The sequence below is a fragment of the Nymphalis io genome, chromosome 7 (assembly GCF_905147045.1).
Source record: "Nymphalis io chromosome 7, ilAglIoxx1.1, whole genome shotgun sequence".
Classification (NCBI taxonomy): domain Eukaryota; kingdom Metazoa; phylum Arthropoda; class Insecta; order Lepidoptera; family Nymphalidae; genus Nymphalis; species Nymphalis io.
Genome location: NC_065894.1, coordinates 946,006 through 967,293, shown reverse-complemented (window position 1 = coordinate 967,293; position 21,288 = coordinate 946,006). Strand labels below are relative to the sequence as shown.

The 21,288-nt window shown below is 31.2% G+C and overlaps 2 protein-coding genes across 2 annotated transcripts in view; both read right to left on the bottom strand.

The window, feature by feature from the left end:
* Positions 1-21,288, bottom strand: part of LOC126769601 (terminal uridylyltransferase Tailor-like) — a 598,301-nt gene that overhangs the window by 41,931 nt on the left and 535,082 nt on the right. The window lies entirely within an intron of this gene.
* Positions 1-21,288, bottom strand: part of LOC126769632 (neuroglobin-like) — a 126,772-nt gene that overhangs the window by 97,261 nt on the left and 8,223 nt on the right. The window contains exon 2 of the mRNA XM_050488512.1: positions 15,823-15,927. The gene's annotated coding sequence lies outside the window, so the exon portion shown is untranslated. The remainder of the gene's footprint in view (positions 1-15,822; positions 15,928-21,288) is intronic.

Here is a 21,288-nt window from a genome sequence, read left to right as displayed (position 1 = left end):
TGAAACTTTTAGACTAATGGCAAAAGCTAGCAATTTATAATAAAGTTGCTTTGTAATTTCCTCGATTCGAAACTTAAAAAAAATTACTTTTTACTAAAATTAACAATAGTTTACTTTCTGACGGTTGAAGCTGATTTTAAATGTAAAAAGTATTATCATTGGTGGCAATTCGATCCGTGTTGGTTTGAATTTTAATCCCTATCACTGTGAAAGAGATGCATATAATATCGGTAGGCGGACTGACAATTGGGTCATCTGATTGTAATTGGTCACCAACGCCCATAAACATTAGCCCTGTAAGAAATATTAACCAATAATTACAACGCTATTATGAACTATGCTCCTTGTGCCTTTAGATATATTGGCTCATACTGGAACACAAAAAACCCAGACAAGCTTGCACAAACATTCACCATAAAGTAAACTATTATAATAAATAACATAAATTTACATGAAATAAAACTTTTGATAATTCATAATAAAAAAAAATTACTTAATATATTATATAAAAGTAAAGTAAGTCTGTGAATGTCCCACTGCTGGGCTAAGGCCTCCTCTCCTGTTTAAAGAGTTGATGGATGGATGTGGCAGATTTTCATCCGCCACATACAGGTTTCCTCTCGAAGTTTCACCTCGGGGCACGGGATGTACTATAAACACAAAGTAAGCATATGAAAATGCGTTTGTGCTTGCCGTGATTTATAACACAAAATATGTAATCAAAACAAATTAATTAAACATAACTAATCAAATTGCGTATCATATGAGATTATAAGTATATACAAAATGATATCAAAATCAATATTTACTAGTTTCAAGTAGGCACATATTTATTCATATATAATACAGTAGCCATTCTTTATATAATATATAAATAAGATAAACAGGCCTATAAAATAATATTTAGCGCTGCCGTCATAGCAAGCGATCCAACAAAACAAAATAGATCTCAAACAAACGTCTCGTGAAATTGCTTCAACATAATACAAAAACTGGTATGAAAAATGTAATTCTTGAAAAACCGAATAGTTTTCAATTGTAAGGCGTATTCTTCCCCGGAGTTTCATTTGCATGCAATTGAATATGGCCTTCGGATAATGCAATATTCATCTAAACGGCCGTTATAAATTTAGCGGACGATAATTTAATCAGCTTCCCTATCAGTATGGAATTAATTGGTTTACTGGTAAAATTTCTAGTCAGATTACACGAGATAGTTAGCTAACGCCTAACTAGTTCCATGTTTTATTGTGAACGGCGAGTGGACAAATGGAGGAGAAAAACAATTTAGATAAATACAATCAAAAGAAATTAATGGTAGAATTGCTTCGTTGTTCGTGTGATAAGAAAAACACTGCCGTTACCGATTTTGGGTTCAGTTCCAGTTCATTTTACTTCAACTTTATGTATAATAAAATACAATACAATTCTTGATAAGTTTCAAACCTCCTTAAAAAGAGAGTAGGGTTTAGCCCTGCAGTGGGACGCTTACAGGCTGTTACTTATCTTTACAAATATTACGAATCCGAAAGTAACTCTGTCTGACTGATTTCACGGCCTCAACTTTAAACCACTTAACCTATTTTGATGTGATACGCACATAGGCTATTAACAAATACTCAATCCCTCCCCCTGTAACGCGTTTAAATTTATAAAGTTTCAAGAAATATTCTCGTGTACCATTCAACGCAGACGAAGTCGCATCTACTGTAACGTATAAATAACGAAAATATAACATTCATCTGAAGTTATTTTTATATATAAGAGTAAAAATAAACAAGAATTTCATTCCACGTTTTCCTTATAAGTTGCTTTGAGTTTAAATGTCGTATTTTAGACGAGATTTTTTTTAAGTGAGCGTAAATATTTTGTCTTGTATTTTCATGATATCGTCATAATGTGGGTCGTTTATAGTTTTGTGTGTGTTGTGCTCGCGACTTCGTTTGTGTGGACGTTGACTATTTGTATAAAAAATCCTGTAAATACTTTAGTTAAAAACATTATCATCATAAACAATCTGCTCATCTCGCTTCAATTGGTAACTTTTAGAATAATATTTAAAAAGCAATTAAAACTTAGAATCGGTATAAGCAGTTCTATGTGCTTATAGAAGGTCGATAAAAGCCGAGCTACTCACTATTGTGTTACGGTTGCCATTACTTCGATTTATTTACTAATTAGTTTCCGTCCGCGACTTCACCTGTGTTTTGGGGGGTTGTAGGAGTTAGGTATCCTATGTCCTTTTTTAATACCTTATATTTATACTTTGGTTTACATGTTAGACATGTAAACCAAAGTTCATCTTGAACTGTTGAGTAGTTAAAACGTAAAAGCGTATCAAACAAATAACAGATATAACATTACAGTAACAGCCTGTTAATGTCCCACTGCCGGCCTTTTCTCCCTTTTGAGGTAGGTTTGGAGCTTATTCCACCACGCTGCTCCAATGCGTATCGGTAGAATACACATGTGGCAGAATTTCAATGAAATTAGACACATGCAGGTTTCTTCACATTTTGTGAGTATGCGTGTGTAATAAAATCGTGTCAATGTGAACTTACTTTTTACTTCTAAACAAAATCGTAAAAATGAATTTATTAATCCCCCATTTTACCTTTGCACAAGTATTTGATTATTAATAATACAAGCTATTTATAAAACGATTTATAATATTAATTACGTTTAAAGGATATATAACTTTTTTATTACTTTAAATATGGAACATGTTTGAAATTTATAAATCAAATAAGTATTTCACAGACAACTTTATTATATGTATAGATTTTCCCGTATGTATTCTTAGCCGTAATATTACGCCATACATTTCGTTTGGCGTAATATTGTTATATTTATATTATTCTGTGTTCAGTTATCTTTATGTTACAGTAGTGGAATGCCTCTTTGTTGGTGTTGAAATAGTTATTTATATTTCGGGCGTTTTAAATCGAAAATAATATCGCGGATTCAAATTTCGAATGATTTCAAGCGACGAATCACAAGATTGAGAAAATAGTTTTTATTATTAATAATTCTATCTATAATATATCGTATTTTATTTTCTTTGTGTGATTTTGAATCGGCGAATTTAAATTTTAATATATCATTTTTCTATACGTGTGAAATGTAACTGAACTCCTAAACGGCTGGATCGATTTTTCTGTTTGTTTTTTTGTTTGACTGAGTCCCTGGGCCACACGGTAGGTGGCGCTGCGAACGGAATGAAAATAAGATTTTTCTTTCACCCGAAGTCAGAAAGATCATGTAGTACATTATCTATTTTTACTTGAAAATGATTATATACATAATATCATGTAATGTAAATTTTGCGTAATTTACGTTTTTCATAAGTTTAAATTAAACAACATAAAAAAAAGTAAACATAACTTCGACAAATTTTTACTTATAATAACTGTTAACGTTTCCTTATACGCAAATTATAAACGAAGCTTTTTTATAACTCTAAACATTCCGTTATCTCTTTCGCACATGCTTCCATCTGGCTTGCTAGTTATTTTTTTAAATGTGTAGCTATATTTCGTACTTTTCTGTATGTTTTGTTACATAAATATTATTATGCTATTACAGCTTTTCTAAGCCGCCTTTATATATTTCTATTTAGTCTGACGATAGAAAATTCCTGAAGGCATTAAGTCCACCTTTTGTTCCGACAGTGTTGTTTATTTAAGTATTTTAAATAACATAAATAAATAAATACTCCATATACTCCGCTAAAAATTGTTCCTTATTAAAGCGTATTTGTATTATGATTATTATATACATATAATATCTTGTGACAGACATTTATCATTTTCATGGCAAAACTGTAAAAACCTGTACTATTAATTACAATTTCATAAAATCTACAAAATAATTCTTTCTTCTCATAGAAGCAATATTTTAATGGTTGCTAGAGTCTGTTCTTCAAATTTTTTTTTTCTAATTGTAGTTAATATGATGATTTTAAATTAATCACGGTTTTTAATTGAATATAATTTAAACGCTTTACATTATTCCATAGCAAAACAAAAATCAATAGCAGTAGGGCATGGTTTGCCGTTATTTCACATTATATTTCATTATTTACGAATTTCATTCGTAATCATTCACTCATTCATTCAAGTGTTATCTATACTCTATACAAATAAATAAAATTGAAGTGTCTGTCTGTGATTTCAAAGCCTCTAAAAGTTAATATGGCTATTTGCAAGATACCAAAATCAAAACGATCATTTTTTTATTTTTGTTTGTCTGTCTATTATGTCTGTATATTTTTCTTATTATTTCGGGCTAATCTTTGACGGCTAAGAATTACAAATTGAAATATCTGAATCGGTTGAGTCTATCAAAAGTTATAAATACGTATGTATTTTTGTCTTTATAATATATGTTGTGGCCATTACCACATGGATGGCAGTGTGCTAAATACGTCAACCTCTGTATCACGGTGTCCAGATTTTCCGGAGTAGAGGGACCTACTGTCATACATATTACGTGATGACCGAGATAAGCCGAGATGGCCTAGTGGTTAGAAGGCGTGAATCTTAACCGATGATCGTGGGTTCAAACCCGGGGAAGCACTATTGAATATTCCTATGCTTAATTTGTTTTTATAATTAATCTCGTGCAAAATATACATAATTAACATATTTTGCCCTTTTTATCCCGTTTAACACGATTTTTTCTTATGACGCAGGCGAAGCCACGAGCCAAGTGCTAGTTAAATATATATTCAATTAGAAGATTTATTAACAAAAATAATTAGTCAGTATATTTAGATTATAACAATAGAAAGCTATTCAAAAGTAGATTACGTATTAACATAAATAATATAATGGGTCTGTCTCTCCTATATAACAAAGTAACAAGTTTATTATTTTGGTTGTCATCACCCTTAAATAGTAGGTCTGTCTAGACGATATTTGTTTCTTTTATAATATTGAATCTTAGAATAGATATTAAACGAAACAGAGTTTGGTACGCATAGTTTAATATTACTTCAGTAAGTTATCATTATATATTAGAGTTTTTGTAAACATTTGAGAAAAAAATAATTTTTATTGATAGCGATAAATAAATACCCACACATAAATAAAGAAAATAATTCACAAATTGAGGACAAAAAATTACTGAATTGCTTTGCCTTTTTTATATTTCGACCACGAACATAAATTATGTTCATAGTTTAAATTTAAAGCGGGCAAATTGCACCGTTACTTATATAATGATATTACATACTTATCTTATGAAACGCGCTGCATATTCTGAAATAGGTTTTATGTATATTGGTTTAATAGTTTATTCAGTTATTCATTATAAAACTTCTCATTTTACAAGCTATGTGAGAAAAAAAACAAGTGGCGTTTTGCGCTGTTAATATGTGCTTATAATTCATCTCGTGCGCGGCGGTGAAAGCAAAAAAAACGTGAGAAAAATCCGGCATATGAAGAAAGAAATTGTAACATCTATTGTATGTCCAACGAGAAACAGAAATGTGTTATGTATTAAGCTACATGATATTAGAAATATATATATATATATATATATATATTTGTTAAAACAAATGTTAAATAAAAATGATAATATAATAAAGTTTATATATTAAGCACATCATCAAAATTCTATAGTTCCGTAGTAAAATAATCGCATTATACAAAGTTATTGAAATTGAAAGCCGAAATATATGTATGTCAAGTACGCAAGGGCTTTTGAATTGGAATTTTACATGTTAACTATCTATTAATATTCTTTATATATTAAATTCTTCAATTTATATTTATATGACGTCGCACGAGCGTGCGCAAGACGTTTTACTTGCTCTCCGAGGTACGCTAATGGAATCACAGCAAATTTCCCGACTCCTATTGAGAAATTCTCAACAGAAGTGTCCGGTAACTTTTTATTTTCGTGATCCGGGGACTGACCCCTGGCCCTCTGCGACCTTTAAAGCTAACATTACACAAACGAGACTACTTACAACGTAATTTAATCAAAAAGCAGACAACTATATCGGCATTCATTTTAATATTCCCATGTGGATATAAATACAGTAAGGTCAACATAGTAATATCAAGGTTAAATATAAAAAAAAATAATCTAGAATCCATTCTGAAATTCATTTTTTCTATTTAATAAATAATAGAAAAAATGAGGGTATTATTATATTAAATAAGGTACTTAATTTTTTTATTATTTTAATGGTACCGGGAATAGTTTGCATAATCTATGGTAACATGGTCCATAATATTCATGTATTGTAAAGTTGGTTGTTTTGGTTGGGTGGTTGTTGGGTGTTGGTTGAACGCGCTGATCTCAGGAAAGGGTCTAAAGGGTGTCCTTTAGTAAAAAATTTTGGTATATAACTTTAAACTGTAACTTGAAATTATGACTAAAAATTTATATTAAGTATAATAATTTTGATCGTTTACAATAAGCTAGAGAGAACTGAAATGGCCCAGTTGTTAGAACTCATGAACCCTAAACACAATTGCGTGTGCACACCGTCGTATTACACTATTATTGGTATATCTGTATATATTTCCACATCCATTTTCCACAATGAAAATAAAACACGAACCTATATTAAATAAAAAATAACTTAAATTTAGAATTTAGACCGTTGACTTGCCTGATGTTAAGCATCGACACGGTCTAAGATGTAGCACGCTTATAAGAAACCTGTTCACTCTGGATTTGAAGACACCAACATTGTACCTATCGGGAAATACGGACTCAGGCAAAGCATTCCAAAGTTTCGCAGTGCGAATGATGAATGTAGACTCATGTATATGGAAAGCTATCAAAGCTGCTTTCCAAAAATGATTTAAAAAAACAGTCTCAATATTGTCTAAAGGGAAGTATTTCCAAGAACACAAAACTCTTTTTAATTTTCGTTCCCGTTTAATTCTTAAAAGGGTAGAAGTGCTGGAGTCTAATCTTATTCGTCTATCAGTGGTCTGTAGGGTGTTACTTAGATATACTAAAAGGAAAGGGTGGCATTGGTTTCAATGCCTTTTTCTTCGTTTTTTATGAAGCATCAATTTCGTCGTCTGTTCTACGAAGTGTTCTACTTTTTTCAAGACCTATTTTACTAGTATATTACTAGTTTCCGTCTGTGGTTTCGATCGCGTGTGGGTTAATCGAAATAGGCGGGTATTTTTTTTTTACTTTAATGGCCCTTCGTATCTGAACACTTCATTATTAACCATTTCTGTTAGTCATAACTGGTGGTTTTGATACCCACATAGGCAGGTGAGGTGTCACTATGTCATTTTTTTATATTCCTGTATGCAAAATTTTATGATGACTGGTTGAGTAGTTAACACGTGAAACGTAACAAACAATCAAGATGAAAGCTGCGATAACTCATCATAAAATATTTTTATTAAACTTAGTCTTTATGGATATTTATTTTAGTTACGTACAAATGACTCGCTATTCCTATTTAACAGTAGCTGAAATATGTCAAACCTTAGTGAAATCGATTTTTATTGCTAACATTTGTTTAAAAAAATGTTTTAGATGGTTGAAATCGCTTTCGATTTAATAGTTTATAAAAAAATTATCGACTCAAGCGCGTTATATATATCTGGTTACTTGAAAATCATCCTAATTTGTAATTTACGATGCGTATGATTCCAATTTTAGAAAAAATACCGAAAAGAATTCCATTTTTTACAAAATATATAAATTTGGAAGCAGATAGGACAAAATTTTGTGAAAATTGAAGTTATAACATAAACGAAAATTAAATTCCCGGTTGACTCGGCTCTTTGGTATATGAACCATCTCAATAATTTAATTTGGCCTTGGATATTTTATAGAGCACAGAAATTAGTCTGTGATAACATTGTGATAACGCCTTCAAAGCGTTGATTGAAAGGGAGCAGAATAAGTGTAATAGAAATGAAAGGTGCAAGTCGATGCCAAAAATATGCTTTGTATAAAATACTGGCACTGTAGACACAAAGGGATCTTATTCGAAGGTCGGTTTAAAGCCAATGTATTTCTCATTTTCAAGTACTACTTTTTCAATTAAATTTAGAAAGGCAGTCAGGAAAATGGGCCATCTAATGGTTAATGGTTACCTCGACCCTGGTCTAAGAAACATTAATCAATTGAATTCAAAGTCTTCATCTTAAAAAGTATTACTGAATTTTCATGTACTTAAATTGTGGTTATAATTCACGTCGTGCTCAGCGAGAAAAGGAAAACATTTTGAGAAAACCTGGATTTCACTGAAATTCTGGCAAATGTGTGTCCAACAAACCGCATTGGAGTAGAGTGGTGGAATGAGCTCCAAATCTTAAAAGGAGAGGAGCCGTTAGCCCACTAGTAGGACATTTACAGGCTGGTATTTTTTATTAATTTTACTCACCCATCATATCTGAACACTTCAATACAAGCCATTTCTGTTAATCAGTATAATAATTGGTGATTTGGTACATACAAATCACCAATTAATATACGCATAGGTACATTTAGTTTAACTTAAAAATAAGCTGGTGGATTTTATTACCAGTTACGTATCGCAGAGATTATGGATTCTATGAGCTGGTCCAATTAAATGTACGCTTCAGTCGAGTATGACCTAACACGAATAAAGGACGGAGCTATAATTATAAGTTAACCCGTAAAATTGTTTTACGATATCAAACTTTTTCTAGGTTAATGAGACAATAAAATACATTTAATAGTTAAAATAATCATTTGTCGTTTTCTCATTGTTTTTATCGTATTTTAAATCGTTTCGCCAGGTATTCAATGAAGAATCTGTTTTAAATTGTTGTGATTCGAAGTGAAAGTCAAAAAAATCTTGTAGTAGCTTTTCTTGACGAAATGAATATAATAGTAGCCTTACTGGCATAGATATCATCACCGGGTGGAGGGCGAGGACTGATACTCAAACCAGGTACTAAGATTTAACTTAAGGAGGTCAATCAAAACTATACGATCTATATAACGAAGGGGAAAAAATAACAATGAAACTTATGGAATGCCTATATTTAATACAAATCAAAAAGACTATTCCGTTTATAGAATGTTGTGAAATTCCTTCATTGAGATACGAGTATAATGAAATTAGTTTAAAAGCTTTTCCTATAGCACTGTAATACTAAAGCTAACATAAATGCATTGTCATACATGTCCGACACATTCAAAAGCTTTATTTAAATTAAATAATAAAAAATATTGTCTGTGATTTCTGCTATCATCTGTGAATAAATGATGAAACGAGACCTATTGGCACATGAATCTTAATGGAAAATTGCAGATTCAAGCTCGGACAAGTAACACTGATTTCATGTGCTTATTATTAACGCATCGTGAGGGATGTTGTATGTTTCAAATACAATTCTGCCAAGTGTGTACCTAACCTTGAATTGAAGCAGTGTGGTGGAAAAGGCTCCAAATATGGGGAATATAATAGTTAAAAAATAAAGAAAAACATATCCCAGATTGAGAGAGATGAGAGATTTACTGATTATTATTTTACTTTAATGGACATGGTTTACTTTTAGTATTCATAGTGGATTATTATCACCTCTATTTGTCCTACCATTTCATAGAAATGTAAATAATTCCTTGTGTAGTTTTAGTAACTTCATCACTTATGAGGGTGACATTTTCCTGTTAGAAAAAACACTCTTTAAAATTATTAAAGAAAAAAAAACTTCATTACTTTGACAAATAAATTAACGAGGTTGTAGACGTTTCTTTAAGTTACAAACAATATGAGTACATCCCTTGTGAAATTAAACTTTTGAACCAGCAGACGTTTTGACCTCAACACTTTTATAAGTATATTTAAGCACACCTTGGCCTACAAATTCTATCTCTGAAGACTCATTAACTTTACGAAAACGAAAACCCAGCGTAGATTTTCTTAACCAACATTTTTCTTAAAAATTATTTGAGTAGGAGATTGGTCTTGATGGACTTCAACCGTAATACCTTTTTCCAAGAAGTGGCCAATTTCCCTGAAACTATGTTACTATTAAGATAATCTTGGCCTGAGCCGTCCTTGTAAACGATATTGTGTAACTATGCAGACAAAATAGAGCTTTACGTCCATAATTCAAAAGTTAATTTTACATTGCGAAAGGTACAATAGAAGTTTACAATCAAACACAGGTAGTTCATCCAAAAACTATCTTATAGTTATAAAAATAAGGTATAAAATTGAAAATAATTTTAGTTTGTCATATACGTTAATTTCGTCAACCTTGGCATGACACTGGAAGATTAATGGTAGTAGTTGCTACTTATATAGAATGATATAATCGAGATGACAGTATTTCGCAATACTGAATTATTCTCTGTTGAATTGTGTCTGTTTGACTTTTCTTATTATATACATTTAATAAATATATAACGAGACTTCTAAAATTATTTGCAATTACAATATTATGGATAGGGCCCAATTAGTTCAAATTTATGATTATTTGTGGTTGCCTGTTAAACGTAATCGAGCTGATGCATTCTACTGAAGGAAAAGTTTCGATCTTCAGTACTATTTACCTCGCTGTTAGATTACGGTTTGAAGGAGGTATGGGACATTATATCATCGAGCACTGTTAGGGCTTTTTTTACTTTTCAACGATTTGGGATGAATTATAAACACAAATTAAGCACATGATAACTTAATCTAGCTTGTCCATATTTGATTCCGCGATTGTATTTTGTGAACTTACGCGCGCGCAGCTTCAATTTTAATTAATGTTTATGTCTGATATTATTAAGTCTATTAAAAAGTTTTGTTAATATTGCTATAATTATTATTTATCATATTCGTTAAACTAATTTGAATAAGATAAGTTGCTTCTAATTTATGACTCAGATTGTTGTTGACGTAACGGACATAATCGATGCAAATTTGAAAAGTAATTTGTTTACATCTTGAGGATGCTTTTCGTCAAAATGTTGCTACTAATTGTATGACTACATTTTTTAAAGAAACAAATATACCTATAAAAATCTCAGGAGAGCACAGAAAAAATAGAGCAGTTTTCATATTTTTGTAGTATATAATAAGTAAACTGAAATATGAAAGATGAATCTTAATGTAAAGTTTATAAGAAAATTTAAATCAAAATCACAACGAACCAAGATCATGGACGAAAAATGCTTTAACAGAGTGTGGCCTTGACACCCAAGTATGAATTAGGTTCATGCATTTACGTCTTACAATAACAGCCTATCAAAAAGAATGGTTGGAGCATATTTTATAGCGGTTTTCTATTTAGATTTTAAGATTATACCTTTAAGTACAAGGATAGCCCTGCGTTGTAGTATATAAAAACTAATGCTACTACGTAATCATATAATAGATTATATTGTTAAATATTTTTGCAACTCACTTGTTCAATTAACCAAAAATGTATAATTTAACCTATACGGAAGTTTACAAGTCACACACAGGCTATTTTTATAATGGAATATGTAAAACTGAAAAAAGCTGGTTCAAATTCCTTCTAATATAGCATTCACAAACTATAATGAAATGAACTAATATACACTCAAAGCTATTGACGTGTTTACGAAAATATATTCATTCCACGATCACGATTCCAGCTGCCATTCGCGACTTAAGCGTGTTAAATGTCTGCATTAACTTAACGAGTGTTTCGGAGTATTTTGATGAGATTCTTTTGTTTTGCATTTATTATCTGTGAAAGAAAATCATTTTTAACATTTCTTCCTGAAGAATTTTAGCTACTTAAAATGTATTTGGTAAATTTACAATTCAATATTGTATTCTTAACAGAGCATAAATAAAACTTAGTTTGTATACAACAGAATATCAGCTCAATCGGTTTTTAAGAAAAAATTCAGTTGCCATATTTGACCAGCTCGTATGTACTAAAAGTTACAGCTGAATAAAATGCTTATAAAATGTACGAATGTACTGAAAACTAGAGCACTCATATTTGCCAGAGTTCGAATGTGTGATTTAACGGTTTTAACTGGAAAGGTTATGGCCACTAATCCCTTAATATTTTTAGTGTAATTGTACTGTTAGGTATTTATAATGCGTATAAAATATTTAGGACAAATTTAAGTTACTTTTTTTTACCACTGAACCGAGAAGACCCCGTAATTAGAGCACGTGAATCGTTACCGATATTTTGCGGGTTAAACCCAGGCAAGCACCACTTATTTTCATATGCTTATTTTGTGTCTATAATTCATTTCCTGTTTGGCTTTGATACAAAGATTGTGAAACCTGCATGTTTCAGATGAAATTCTGTCATAATATTTATCTCTACCAACATTGGAGCAGTGTGGTGATAGATTAATTAGAATGAGTTAAACTAACATAGAATAAAACTAATATTAAAATAACATAGGATACCTAACAAGTAACAAAAAATATATATTTTATTATAATAATAGGTAACATTACATTATCAGAAAAAGCAGATGAAATTTCACACTTCAACAGGTCTTGTGCCTAATTCTTTTCCGAACCGGTGATAGTTTTTAGTTTCATTATCAATGTGAAATGTAACGCTTCCATGTTGAATAAAGTATTTTGATTTTGAATTTCTTCAGATGAGTAATGACTAATCTTGTAGCTTGACCACTGTAGACAATGCTCAGCTTAAGGATATTATTATTAATTTTTTAGACCGTTCGCTACAACAGCGCCCGACGATTATATTTCCGTGCGTCGGCATTATCTCATAAAATATACAACGCGTAAACATACTAATACTTTGTGTCATTACAGCTATGTATTTTGAAATTTTAAACTCACGTATTATAAATTTTTGAAGCTCGTCGGATTATATTTCGCGCGCAAATGAAGAATTATAAAAAAACACTTGATATGAAAATTAATAAGTACACTTCGATAAATTGGAAACGTACAGATCGAAACATTATTTTAAACAATTATATAATTTTTCATATAAAAAAGTAAATTATTTAGTGTTTTACAAATAACCTTTAAATCCCACGTATTCGAAGCCTACGTATCCTCTTATAAATTCTCTCTGGGTTTAAGCTAATTCCGCAAATGTAGGTTGCTTACGATTTTCTATTACCGCCAAGCATGAGATAAACTAATGAGCATATAAAATGAGAAATGAGAGCCGAGATGACCCAGTGGTTAGAACGCGTGAATCTTCCCCGATGATCGTGAGTTCAAACCCGGGCAAGCACGTGTCTAATTACACTGAAATTCTGCCACATCTGTATTCCGCCAACCCACATTGGAGCAGCATGGTGGAATAAGCTCCAACACTTCTCCTCAAAAAAGGCGAGGAGGCCTTAGCTCAGCAGTGGGACATTCATAGGCTACTGTTATTACTGTTATGGCTATATGTTACTGCATATTCACTTGCAATTGAATTGCTGAGTGGTCGTTGCCAGTATTTGAACCATAAATCTTAGGTTATAATCTAAATTTTTTATCGACTGGGCTACCTCGGTTTATGCTCACATCAATATATAACAAAACATTATATTCAGTCTGTTGTTTAATTTCCAACAAAGAGCTGGAATACGAGTAGGGCTCATTTGGGTGTATATTTAGCGTAATTAACGAATAAACCAGAATATTTCGAATTCATTAATTACTTTGTAAGAACCAGCTTCGTAGCAAACAAATACTCTTAATGATATTTGTAATGAATATTCATTGCTTTTTGTTCTTGGTGTTATTTGTTTAGAAAAACTAATAGTCGTTATTGAAATAATGGTGATAAAATTAATTATTTTTTTATCCATTCATAGAAGAACGACAGACATGCAAATACATTACATAATAAAAGTGATGTTTTTTAATTGTATTAAGTAGGCGGATGCCGAGATGGCCTAGTGATTAGAACGCGTGAATCTTAACCGATGATCGTGGGTTCAAACCCGGGCAAGCACCGCTGAATTTTCATATGCTTAATTTGTGTTTATAATTTATCTCGTGCTTGACGGTAAAGGAAAACATCGTGAGGAAACCTGCATGTGTCTAATTTCATTGAAATTCTGCCACATGTGTATTCTACCAACCCTCATTGGAGCCGCTTGGTGGTATTCCACCAAGAGTTTTTGAGGATTCCACCATTGGTTTTGAAAAGAGAGAGGAGGCCTTAGCCCAGCAGTGGGACATTAAAAGGCTGTTATTGTAGGCGGACGACCAACAAAATGTTGCACCTGTAATGGGCACCTGGTCGTAAGTGGTCACTGCCGCACATAGGCAATGACGAAGAAATATTAACAATTTCGTATATCGTCAACGCGCCACCAACTTTAAGAACTAATATGTTATGTTCCTGGATCCAGTAGTTACATTGGCTCACTCACCCTTAAAACCGTAACGCAACAATACTAAATATTGCTGTTGTAGTATACGTGATGAGTAGGTGGTACCTACCCAGACGGGCGTGCACAAACCCTTCCCACCCAGTTAATGAATACTTGGTGGTATATTATTAATTAACATCTCATTTGCAATTAAAATTTGTCCTACATCCATTTCACACGAATAAATATGGTGAATACCAAAAATCTTAGTAGCTGAAATACGTGAATATTACACGAAGACTGTGGTTTTATGTCTGCGCAAGCACTACTGTTTTCATATGATTAATTTATGTTTATAATTAATGGTGGCTCCGCGACGTACATAAACATGAAGAAACTGCATGTAATAAACTCAAATCCTTATCCTCAAGTGGAAAGGATAACATTGCTCAGCACTGAGTTATTTACCGACAGCTAAGTATGTGCTGAATTTCCAAACAACAGATCATAAACTTACGGACCTATTTCAATTTGACATTAGAAGCCGTAGAACTATCCTGTAGGAATAAACTCGAACAAAGATAAACCGATCGTGAATCAGAAAGTGATACGCGAAATTAACTATAACACTAATAACAATTAAAGGATACACGTATCAAAATAGCGTAACAAGTGAAAATACGAAGTGGGTTTTTACAGTAAACGTCAAAGGTTTCAACGCAGCGACATAAATAAATAAAACAACGCATTATCAATGATTACGCTGTCGAGTAAATCACAAAGCTAAATAGCTCGATGATGTTCGATTTAATCTTGAAAGCATAAATGTACTTTGATCTGGTATTTGAGATAGATTTAACTGTGTTAATAAATTTCTTACTTGCTATATAATGTAGCTGTGTCCGAGATTTCGTTTGAACTTTCGACATTACTTTAGGCTTTTTTATGTCTTAAAACACTTCTCTTTAGGTCGCAGAGGACGAATAGGATAGAACGAGAGAAGAATAAAGGACGTTTGTTTAATAACAGGCATAGTTTGAGTAAAATTAATTAATTTGTAATCTTGTATAATTGAGCAAGTTTATGTTTAAGTAACCAAAGTTTACCGAAAGATTTTATAGCAAAATTTGATTACGTTATTTTATATACATATTACTCGTTTCAATTTTAATTATCGCGTTTGATTTTGGAGTATGCACTTGTAACAATCAATGTTTATTTGCCGAGCATTTGACATTAATCTTTTAACGGTTTATCGCACTTATATTATGGAATAAAATAATCAATGCATTTTATACAAATATATAAAAATCTCATAATAATCTATTTACTCAATAATAATAATAACAATCTCATAATAAACCTTAAAGCCTTTTAACCTTCGTATTTTCACTCGCGTATTTCTTTTCACGGTAAAATTAAAAAAACACCACAAATGCAAAGAAACTAATAAATTAGTATTAAATAAAAAAAATTCGCTTATTCAAAATTCGAACAGCAATACAGTTAATATGTACCAGTCACATAAAGTAGGTTTAGCACAGATAATAAATAACAGCACTTAGGAATATTATAACTTACCATTTTCAACGTAATAGAAAAAACACATTTGAGAGCCACAACTGAAGCGTCACGGAGGGGACGCGCGGCCGGACTGCCCGGGACGCGGTGATAACGTCAAAGAATCTGCAACGTAGATGCTTTTGGGTTGTACAAAATGAAAAGAAAATCACATGTATATGTATATAATATATGTATAGAAAACTGCGTGTATTTAAATAGATTTAATATATTCTACGGGTTAATGATATAATATATAAATTAATTTGTTTGATTGTGTTTCATATGATTACGAAAAAAAATACTTAATTGTATATTTACTCAAACCTTACATAGTTATTGATGAATATTAAAATTCATATGTTATTAATATTATAAACACGAAAGTATGTTTGTTTTTATGTTTCTCAGTTACTTCGTAACGTTTAAACAAATTATAATAAAAAAAAATCTCTTAATTTTTTTATTAAAATATATACAACTGTTTTGAACGTGTAAAATACAATCATTATTTTTTAGAAAATATTTTATCAACAGATAAATATTATTTTCTGTACAGATTAAATATATATAGATAAATATAAAACACGGTGTAGTTTGTATATCGTATACACGACAACGTAAACAATAGTAAAATCCCGGTTAATTTAACGAGCAATTAACTTCGTCATTGTTATTCATAAACACGAATAGATAATAAAGATGTTATAAATTAACCATGGGTCATAATTAAACTAGCTACTTGATTAACGGTTAGCACTTCCGACGGCTTATAAAAAAAGTATTGAATGAATAATAAAATTATATTTTTTTTAGAACAATATATAATTATTGATGAGAATAAATTTGAAAAAAGTGTATCAGCTTGATATAAATGAACTATTTATTGTTGTATGTAAATATTTTTATTTTTCCTTGAGTTACTACAATACACACTACACGCATTAACACACACGCACATGAATGTGCACACAGATAAACATAAACATGATAGGTAAGATGCGGTATGAAAGATACGTCGTCGTTCAAAACAGTAAAGGTTCTTCCGTAACAATAATTTCCAAATTTAAAAATATCAAAATTCGATACGATACATTTTAACAATTAGGTATGTTAGCTTTTTTTGTATTTAACAAATAAAGTTAAATACAAATAAAGCTAACATAAACAAATGTGAGCAAATACAAAAATTCGATATAAAAGAACAACATTTGTGGTATCGTTTTGTAATTTTGCAAGTATACGTAAATTGGATGATAAAATATTTATTCGATACCGTCAAGTTGATTTAGTGACGTAGCCAAGATGTCGAGTTAGAATTCGTTCGGTTTCGATAAGTCCCCCAGACTGTATACAAACAAAAACGAGTGATTTAATTTCCTAGAGTACAACTTATTACTATAAGAAATTAAGAAAGAAAATAAAATGTAATGGACTTGGTAAATGTACAAATTAATTTTGATTAAAAATCAAACGGACCCATCGAAATTAAACTTATAATAGGTAAAAATAAAAAAAGACATGAATTAGTTTAGGTTTTGTTATGTCAAATCAATAAAGTTTTAAATAATAATGTAGCATTGCGAATACCTCATTAACGTATCACGCACCCTATAATATAATTATTAAGTGTAATTTTCGATCATATTATTTTTATAATAAGGTACTTTTAAAAATTATATTACTCAATTTTCTTAATGACACAGAATTTTCAGTTAAAGGTCAATACAGTAACAGATTGTTAATGCCCCACTGCTGGGCTAAGGCCTCCTCTCCCTTTTTAAGGAAGGAATGAAAAGGTTTAGAGCTTATTTCACCACGCTGCTCTAATGCGGGTTGGTAGAATACACATGAGGCAAAATTTCAATGAAATTAGACACATGCAGGTTTACTCACGATGTTTTCCTTGTCTTCCTGGAAGCACGAGATGAATTATAAACACAACACAACAATTAAGCACATGAAAATTCAGTGGTGCTTGCCCAGGCTTGGACCCGCCATCATCGGTTAAGATTCACGCGTTCTAACCACTAAGCCATCTCGGCATAAAGTTCAATGGCCGTTTTGAAATAAATGATATTGTAGTCATACTATACAGCTCTAATAAAAATGGTATATACAATATACAAATGGAATAAAATAAATGAATAATTTAATTAATAACTGATTGAGACATTGTTGAGTAAGATAGTTAAGGATTATTATTTAAAACTCCTCAGAGAGACAAAAATTTCCCGACGAAAAGAAGTTAAAATGCACGTCGTTTATTCTATGACAGGCTCTATGTTCCTATCTCTTTTTCTCCTACGGACGGTGATCAATTGTCCCTGTCGCACGTACTCAAACGTATGACGTAGACGCGGGAAATTTCTATGGCGAAGGCTCCACAAGTTTTCAATCATTCTTACTAACGTTCCAATTGAAACAATTGAATAATTGTAAACTTAAATTGCATTTTTTACATTCATGAAGTAATTTTATGTAATATTATTATAATAAATTATTATTTATATAAACATAAAATTAAATACTCAAGTATACAATGACAGACAAATTGTAACAGAGGATCTTATTCAACAAACCTTTGAGATATTGAAAACAGATTATAAATTCTTAAGTAGAAAGTATGGAGTTGTATGGAATATAATGGTGATCCATTGAGCACGAGATTAATTAAAAATACAAATCAAACAAATGACAAGGCAATGGAGCGTTGGATGTTTTTAGAATAACGAATATTCTAAATTCCTAAGATCTATATGTTACTTAAACTAAGCTGTCTCAAAGTTATAGAAAATTTTATAATTGAAATAGTAATAACTATAACTAATAATTACTAATGGTTTTCGTGATTTACTCCTGGCACTTGCACTGCACACTGTATTCTCATGGTTACGCAATGGGAGAGATCAGCAGTCGGACTAGGAGGCTTTATATGCTTTCCGAGACATTTGTAACACAGCTAGCTTCTAAAATACAATATTTTTGTATTGTTCTTACCCGGCTTACAATCCAGGACTTGTGTAAAATATCTACTAGACCAACACTGCAGTTACAATTATATACACATATAATATATTTAAGACTTAACCTTATTGTAATTTCTTTTGGATGTAATCTCCTTATAAATCAAACTGTACACAACAGAAGATAAGAAATATCTGCGAAGCCGACTTTTTATATATGTATAATATATATTATTTTATTTACGAATATTATTTACGTTATATATCTTGCAATATAATTCTCTGTATAATCTAGATTCCGAACCGGTGGTTGCTGTAAATTAATTTTTAAAAGTCTCTTCGAATAAAGTTTAATTTAATTTAAAATGTAAATTACGAGAACATTTACATACATCAGACCATATATCCATGAATATAATAATATATTGTATTTCATATTGAAAATGAATCAAATACGCTCCCGCGTCGAGCTGTATTTTTTTAATTTTGTTAAATATTGTAAAAGCTTAGTGAAGAAAAACCTGTTTTATTTCCCGTTTTTCGCGGCGTCAAACAGAAGTTTTAATGGGTGTCGTAAACTTCGAAGTTGGTTTTACTTGTAATCTAGTTTAAAACGTATTTCCGCAAGCTTAGAATTATTATTTTTTTTTTAGTCTTTTGCTGATTACATTTTTGTTAAATAGCTGTAAATATTTTTCTTAAATCTGACGTTTGGACAAATATTAAATAATCAAGTCTTCCATTTTTTGTGCAAATTATAATTGTTCTATTGACTTGTAAAACGGAGGAATTAAATATATATTATAGGCATATAAAAGTTATAAGTCAAGAGAAATATTCAACATGATAGGATTTTATCAAATGGTTAAGGATCAAAATCCAAATGGAACATATGAACGACATGCCGTGACACGGAGCTTTAATCATGGACTTCAAGATCTGCAGCTAGCTATTTACTAGACATAGGCAAAGAGATAAAACACTGTGTTGATAAGGATAACATGTAATATAATACAATATAACACGTAATATGAACATTGGCTGAACTGTCGTAGTGAACTTTGGCAAAACTATAACAAATAAACTCAAACTTTGTGTGATAGAGTTGTTGATCTCAAAAAGGTCAACAGAAAAGTTTATGGTAACAAACTCCATCTTTTATTGACAAGGACATCATTTAGGTGTAATAGAAATGTTTTTTTCAAAATAACTAATAATATTTGTGTATGGAATATTTCCAGCAGTGGCTATTGTGTTTACAATTGACTGAGGACCGGATAATGGGATAAACATGACGGCTCAGTGGCAGGCAGGCTCCCATTGTCATCATCATCTCTTCAAAAGCTAAACGTAAAAACTTTCTATTTTTATCTTTTTGTGTTCAAGAAGCTATTAGAAGCAAAAAGCTAAGAAGCATTGGAGCAGCGTGGTAGAATAAGTTCCAAACCTTTTCCTCAAAAAAAGAGGAAAGGAGGCCTTTAGCCCAGCAGTGGGACATTCACAGGCTGTTACGGTTACGGTTTTACGGTTCAAGAAGCTAAAATTCGATATGATTAAATTGTTTTATGGATTAATTTAGAATTACAGCGCCATCATTTATTTGTATAAGTTAGATCATACTTAGCTAAAGAGCTGATATAATTAGACCAGCTCGCAAAATCGATCCATTACAGCCAATGAGATCCAATATTATCTTTATAAGTATAAATAAAAGTTTACAAAATTATTTAGTTTTGAAAATAAGTATGATTTCTACAGGCCCATCTAGGTACTAAATCATCAATTATTCTACTGGCAAACAGCAATGGTTTATATTGCTGTATTCTAGTTGGAATGGCGAGTAAGCCAGTTTAATTACTGGAACAAGGGACATAGATCTTAGAGTCTGCGGTGCATTAGTAATATAAGCCCGTACATTTCTGGTGTCATAGATACATATATCCACATACATGGCATATTTATTTTCGGACTTCAAATAAAATGATGATGTTCTCAATTTGATTGTTTATTTTAATTTTTTATCTCATAATTCCGTTAAATATTAATATCATATGTAAGTTATATATAAAGGCTAGACTAAGAACGTCCGTTTTTAAAATTGTGTTATTGTAAACGAGCAAAGTCGGTTGGTTAACGAGTGTAGAATATATTGAAATTTATGTTAACATTTGTTTCAATTTGAAACATCAAAACATAATTTTGAATGTAAATTACATGAAACGTACGCGTTACAAATGATTTTAATTAAATGTCTCTCTAACGATTCCATTCCAGCTCAAACCACTTTCTTGGGAAAATTTTAGTACATTCATCAACGCTAACCGGGTTGCATTGTTTGAATGATAGAAATATAAAGTGACGAGCCGTTTGGCGTGGTTGGTAGGTACCTGCCTTTCACGCCGAAGATTGTGGGTTCGATTCCCACCCAGGATAGACATTTGTGTGCATGAACATGTCTGTTTGTCCTGAGTCTGGGTGTAATTATCTATATAAGTATGTATTTACAAAAGAAAAGTAGTAT